Raw genomic sequence first — 6,239 nt, 5'->3', positions numbered from 1 at the left:
GGGGTCTACCCGGGCAGACAGCCTGCTGGCCCCGCGGCCTGGACAGGCGGAGCGGGGAACCTTGCGCTCGGGGGCTCTGCTCGGCCCAGAGAGTGGGGTGCGGGGCGCCGTCGCCTCGCTGGAACCAGGGGCGTCGTGCCATTCGCGCGCGCGCGCCTAGCCGCCGCCAGAACAGGCCGGAAAGGATGAGCTTCATACGGATCTAAGCCGTTGCCCAAACTACCTCTGGCCCCTGTGACCGACACAGCCGTGGCACGCGCTTTCCTACGACACTCGACCGCCGGGCTCCCTCGGCCTGGGAGGCACTCTCGGGGCGGGGGGCACCGCAGCCCCCCCAAAGGTGGCTTCGTACACCTCTTGAACGTGGCGCCCGGCCGCTCGGAGAGCGGGGTCTACCCGGGCAGACAGCCTGTCGGCCCCGCGGCCTGGACAGGCGGAGCGGGGAAAAGCCTAGGCTACCGGCGGGCGGGATCGACCGGGAAGCCGCCGTGGGGGAACACAAGTTGGACGCCTCGCGCCGTCGCGGACCACCGTCCTCCGTCTCTCGGGAAGGGGGGGCCGCCCGAGGCGCACGGGCCTCGGACGGCCAGGGGTGGAAGGGCTCCACCCCGAGGTGGCTTCGTACACCTCTTGAACGTTGGGGCCCGGCCGCTCAGTGAGAACAGGGTCTACCCGGGCAGACAGCCTGTCGGCCCCGCGGCCTGGACAGGCAGAGTGGGGAAAAGCCTAGGCTACCGGGCGGGATCGACCGGATAGCCGCCGTGGGGGAACACAAGTTGGACGCCTCGCGCCGTCGCGGACCACCGTCCTCCGTCTCTCTCCCTCTCTCGGGAAGGGGGGCCGCCCGAGGCGCACGGGCCTCGGACGGCCAGGGGTGGAAGGGCTCCACCCCGAGGTGGCTTCGTACACCTCTTGAACGTTGGGGCCCGGCCGCTCAGTGAGAACGGGGTCTACCCGGGCAGACAGCCTGTCGGCCCCGCGGCCTGGACAGGCAGAGTGGGGAAAAGCCTAGGCTACCGGGCGGGATCGACCGGATAGCCGCCGTGGGGGAACACAAGTTGGACGCCTCGCGCCGTCGCGGACCACCGTCCTCCGTCTCTCTCCCTCTCTCGGGAAGGGGGGCCGCCCGAGGCGCACGGGCCTCGGACGGCCAGGGGTGGAAGGGCTCCACCCCGAGGTGGCTTCGTACACCTCTTGAACGTTGGGGCCCGGCCGCTCAGTGAGAACGGGGTCTACCCGGGCAGACAGCCTGTCGGCCCCGCGGCCAGGACAGGCAGAGTGGGGAAAAGCCTAGGCCACCGGGCGGGATCGACCGGGTAGCCGCCGTGGGGAACACAACTTGGACGTCTCGCGCCGTCGCGGACCACCGTCCTCCGTCTCTCTCTCCCTCTCTCGGAAGGGAGGCCGCCCGAGGCGCACGGGCCTCGAACGGCCAGGGGTGGAAGGGATCCACCCCCCGCGGGAAGGGGACGCGCGGCGGCACCCGGACGCGGGAGCGTTGACCCGGGGGTCTTTACTCCGCCGAGGCGTAGCCCGGAGAAGGAGCGAGACCGGCCGGCGGGGGTGGAACACCCCCTCATGCCTCGCTCCTTCTGGGGATAAAGCGCGTCGTCCGCAGGCCGCCGTCCCCTATCCCCGCCCTGGACCGCCCGCATCGGCCGGAGCCCGAGGGGACAGGCGGGGGTCCTTCGCTTTCGGGAAAACCGTCACCAAACGTGGGGCCCGTGCCCCGCTCTCGGCCGCCCTGAGGCGGGAGAGCCCGGATCGTTCTCTCTCTCGGCGTCGGCCCCACCGACGCCGTCGCACGGTGGCCTGGGAAAGGGCTGCACCCCCTGCGCCACGCTTCTCCCCCGGAGTACTCCCCCCGCAGGGGGCTCCGCGGGGTGTCCCGACGCGCAGAGTCGCTCGCCTTCTTCCGCGGGGGACGGGAGGGACGCCCACGCGCGTCCCTTCCCCATCCTCGAGAGCCGTACGCGCCGAGGGTGAACCCGCTCGCCGGGGCGCCGGGGAGCAGGGCCCTTGTGGTCCTTCCCCGGACATGGGCGCGGCGAGGGTCCCCCGGCCGCGACGGCTCTCCCGTTGACCCACTCTCTCGCCTTGGGTGGTGGTGATGGAGGCGGCTGCCTACGCCTCAGCCCGGCATCTCGGAGGGGGGTCGCCCGGGCAGCCAGCCAGCCAGCCTGTTGGCCCCGCGGCCTGCACAGGCGGAGTGGGGACACTTGCGCTCTATGACTCTGCTCCCAGGGAGGTGGCAGAGGGGCGGCCGCGGTGCTTTGACTTTGAGCGGTCCCCACTCCAGCACTCTGAGAAATAGTCACTTTGTCAAAGACCGCACACCGCTCGTTCCCTTATATGCAAAAAAGGTGTTCGTCCTGACGTTTTGCGAGCCCTTATTTTACCGTCGTCGGCGCTATCAGGGGAAACAGGCCCGCTCCTTCCGCCTTCATGGAACCGTAGCTCGGCCCCGAGGGCCCAGGATTACCCTCATACCGGTTCTCACGACATGCGTCGACACTCGGCTCGGCCCCGGCAGCCGCAGCTCCCGCCGGCCCGGCCAGCCGGGTCCGCACCCCTGGCCGGCGCCTGGAGCGTCTGGACTTTGTCGTTTTCTCTCCGAGACTCGTCTCTGCCAACTGCCGTGGACTTCGGCGGGGGCTGCCGCGGGCTGTGCCCGGCCTCTTGGGGGTCCCGCCTGCCCGCGCAGGCAGCTAGGACAGGGTTATCAGCGCTCTCAGGGGGGCCTCCGCAGACCCCCCCACAGGTGGCTCCGTACACCTCTTGAACGTGGCGCCCGGCCGCTCGGAGAGCGGGGTCTTCCCAGGCAAGCCGCCTGTGGGCCCCGCGGCCTGGACAGGCGGAGCGGAGACAAGCCCAGGCTACCGGCAGGATCGACCGGCTGGCAGTCGTGGTGGAACAACGGGGACGCCTCGCGCCGCCGCGGGCCACCGTCCTCCGTCTCTCTCCCACTCTCGGAGGCAGGCCGCCCGAGGCCAACGGGCCTCGGACGGCGTGGGGTGGAAGGGCTCCACCCCAGGGGAAGAAAACACGCCCGCGCGCGTTTGCACAGTCTGCCCCGGCCCGGCATCTCGGAGGGGGGTCGCCCGGGCAGCCAGCCAGCCAGCCAGCCTGTTGGCCCCGCGGCCTGCACAGGCGGAGTGGGGACACTTGCGCTCTACGACTCTGCTCCCAGGGAGGTGGCAGAGGGGCGGCCGCAGTGCTTTGACTTTGAGCGGTCCGCACTCCCTTCTCAGCACTCTGAGAAATAGTCACTTGGTCAAAGACCGCACTCCGCTCGTTCCCTTATATGCAAAAAAGGTGTTCGTCCTGACGTTTTGCGAGGCCTTAATTTACCGCCGTCGGCGCTATCAGGGGGAACAGGCCCGCTCCTTCCGCCCTCCTGGAACCGTGCCTCGGCCCGGAGCGACCAGGATTACCCTCATACCGCTTCTCACGACATGCATCGATACTCGGCTCAGCCCCGGCAGCCGCAGCTCCCGCCGGCCCGGCCAGCCGGGTCCGCACCCCTAACCAGCGCCTGGAGCGTTTGGACTTTGTCGTTTTTTCTCAAAGACTCATCTCTGCCAACGACTTCAGCAGGGGCTGCCACCTGCTGTTCCCCCGCCAATGGGTGTCCTGACCTGCAACACCGGAGGCTCAGGCGTGGTCTTGAGCAACTGCTGGTAGGTGCACCTCGGGGGCCCTCTGCAGCCAGCACACCGCTGCCAACAGCCCGCTCCCCGTCACCATCCAGCCCCTCTGCATACATCTGCCGGGGGTGCTTTTTTGACTTCCCCCATGTTGGCCTATGGGGAAAAGCCAGGGGGAAAACCTCCAGAGTCAGGCCGACCTCCTGGAACCCCAGCTCGGCCTGGAGCTACTGGTTTGCCCCCTTCCCGGTTCTCAGGACATGCATTGACACTCGGCTCAGCACCAGCCGCCGCAGCCCCCGCCTGCCCGGCCAGCCCGGTCCGCACCCCTGGCCGGCACGCCTGGAGCGTTTGGACTTTGTCATTTTCATGACTTGTCTCCTCAGACATTGTCCGACTGCAAGGGGGGTGTGCCGCGGTCCGTGCCCAGCCTCCAGGGGTTGCCCCCGGCCCCTGGAGCAGCCAGCACCCCCTCGCCCTCAACACTCTCTCTCCCCGTGGGGACTTTGAAACTTTTTCTGACCGCGAAAGCTTCGGCAAACGGCAAGGGGGGCAGCCGGCGTTCTGTGCCCGGCCTCCTGGGGTCCTGCCGGGGCACATCGGAGGCTCAGCCAGGGTGTTGAGCCACCACTGGCAGGTGCACTCAGGGGGCCCTCCGCAGACGCCCATGCACACCTCCGCAGCCAGCACACTGCTGCCAACAGCCCGCTCCCCGTCACCCGCCAGCCCCTCCGCATACATCTGCTGGGGGTGCTTTTTTGACTTCCCCCATTTTGGCCAATGGGAAAATGTCAAGGGGAAAACCTCCGGAGTCAGGCCCACCTCCTGGAACTCCATCCCGGCCTGGAGCTACTAGTTTGTCCCCTTTCCGGTTCTCAGGACATGCATTGACACTCGGCTCTTCCCCAGCCGCCGCAGCTCCCGCCGGCCCGTCCAGCCGGGTCCGCACCCCTGGCCGGCGCCTGGAGCGTTTGGACTTTGTCGTTTTTCCTCAAAGACTCATCTCTGCCAACTGCCCTGGGCTTCAGCAGTGGCTGCCGCGGGCTGTGCACGGCCTCCTGGGGGGTCCCGCCTGCCCTCGCAGGCAGCTAGGACAGGGTTCTCAGCAGGGGCTTGGATGCGGTGTCAGGGGGGCCTCCGCAGCCCCCCAAGGTGGCTTCCTACACCTCTCGAACGTTGGGGCCCGGCCGCTCGGAGAGCGGGGTCTGCCCGGGCAGCCAGCCAGCCTGTTGGCCCCGCGGCCTGCACAGGCGGAGTGGGGACCCTCGCGCTCGATGACTCTGCTCCCAGGGAGGTGGCAGAGGGGCGGCCGCGGTGCTTTGACTTTGAGCGGTCCCCACTCCTCAGCACATTGAGAAATAGTCACTTTGTCAAGGACCGCACACCGCTCGTTCCCTTATATGCAAAAAAGGTGTTCGTCCTGACGTTTTGCGAGGCCTTATTTTACCGCCGTCGGCGCTATCAGGGGAAACGGGCCCGCTCCTTCCGCCCTCCTGGAACCGTGCCTCGGCCCGGAGCGACCAGGATCACCCTCATACCGGTTCTCGTGACATACATCGACACTCGGCTCAGCCCCGGCAGCCGCAGCTCCCACCGGCCCAGCCAGCCGGGTCCGCCACCCTGGCCGGCACGCCTGGAGCGTTTGGACTTTGTCGTTTTTTCAAAGACTCATCTCTGCCAACGACTTCAGCAGGGGCTGCCACCTGCTGTTCCCCGCCAATGGGTGTCCTGACCTGCAACACCGGAGGCTCAGGCAGGGTCAAGAGCAACTGCTGGTAGGTGCACTCAGGGGGCCCTCTGCAGCCGCCCAGGGCCACCTCTGCAGCCAGCACACTGCTGCCAACAGCCCGCTCCCCGTCACCCCCCCCCAGGCCCCTCTGCATACATCTGCCGGGGGTGCTTTTTTGACTTCCCCCATTTTGGCCAATGGGAAAATGCCAAGGGGAAAACCTCCAGAGTCAGGCCGACCTCATGGAACTCAAGCCCGGCCTGGAGCCACCGGTCTGTCCCCTTCCCGGTTCTCAGGGATTTTTGGACTTGTGATTTCCGTGATTCGTCTCTTCAAACTTTGTTGGACTACAATGGGGGGCGACCGGCGGTCCGTGCCCGGCCTCCTGGGGTCCTGCCCGGGGACAGCGGAGGCTCAGCCAGGGTTTTGAGCCACCGCTGGCAGGTGCACTCACGGGGCCCTCCGCAGCCGCCCATGCACACCTCTTCAGCCAGCACACTGCTGCCAAACACCCGCTCCCCATCACCCCCCAGCCCCTCTGCATACATCTGCTGGGGGTGCTTTTTTGACTTCCCCCATTTTGGCCTATGGGGAAAAGCCAGGGGGAAAACCTCCAGAGTCAGGCCGACCTTCTGGAACTCGAGCTCGGCTTGGAGCCGCCGGTTTGCCCCCTTCCCGGTTCTCAGGACCTGCATTGACACTCGGCTCAGCCCCGGCAGCCGCAGCCCCCGCCGGCCCAGCCAGCAGGGTCCGCCCCCCTGGCCGGCGCCTGGAGCGTTTGGACTTTGTCATTTTCATGACTTGTCTCCTCAAACTTTGTTCGACTGCAAGGGGGGGTGTGCCGCGGTCCGTGCCCAGCCTCC

This window comes from Eleutherodactylus coqui, unplaced genomic scaffold (assembly GCF_035609145.1).
Source record: "Eleutherodactylus coqui strain aEleCoq1 unplaced genomic scaffold, aEleCoq1.hap1 HAP1_SCAFFOLD_198, whole genome shotgun sequence".
In the NCBI taxonomy this organism is placed as follows: domain Eukaryota; kingdom Metazoa; phylum Chordata; class Amphibia; order Anura; family Eleutherodactylidae; genus Eleutherodactylus; species Eleutherodactylus coqui.
This window is presented reverse-complemented; position numbering follows the sequence as displayed.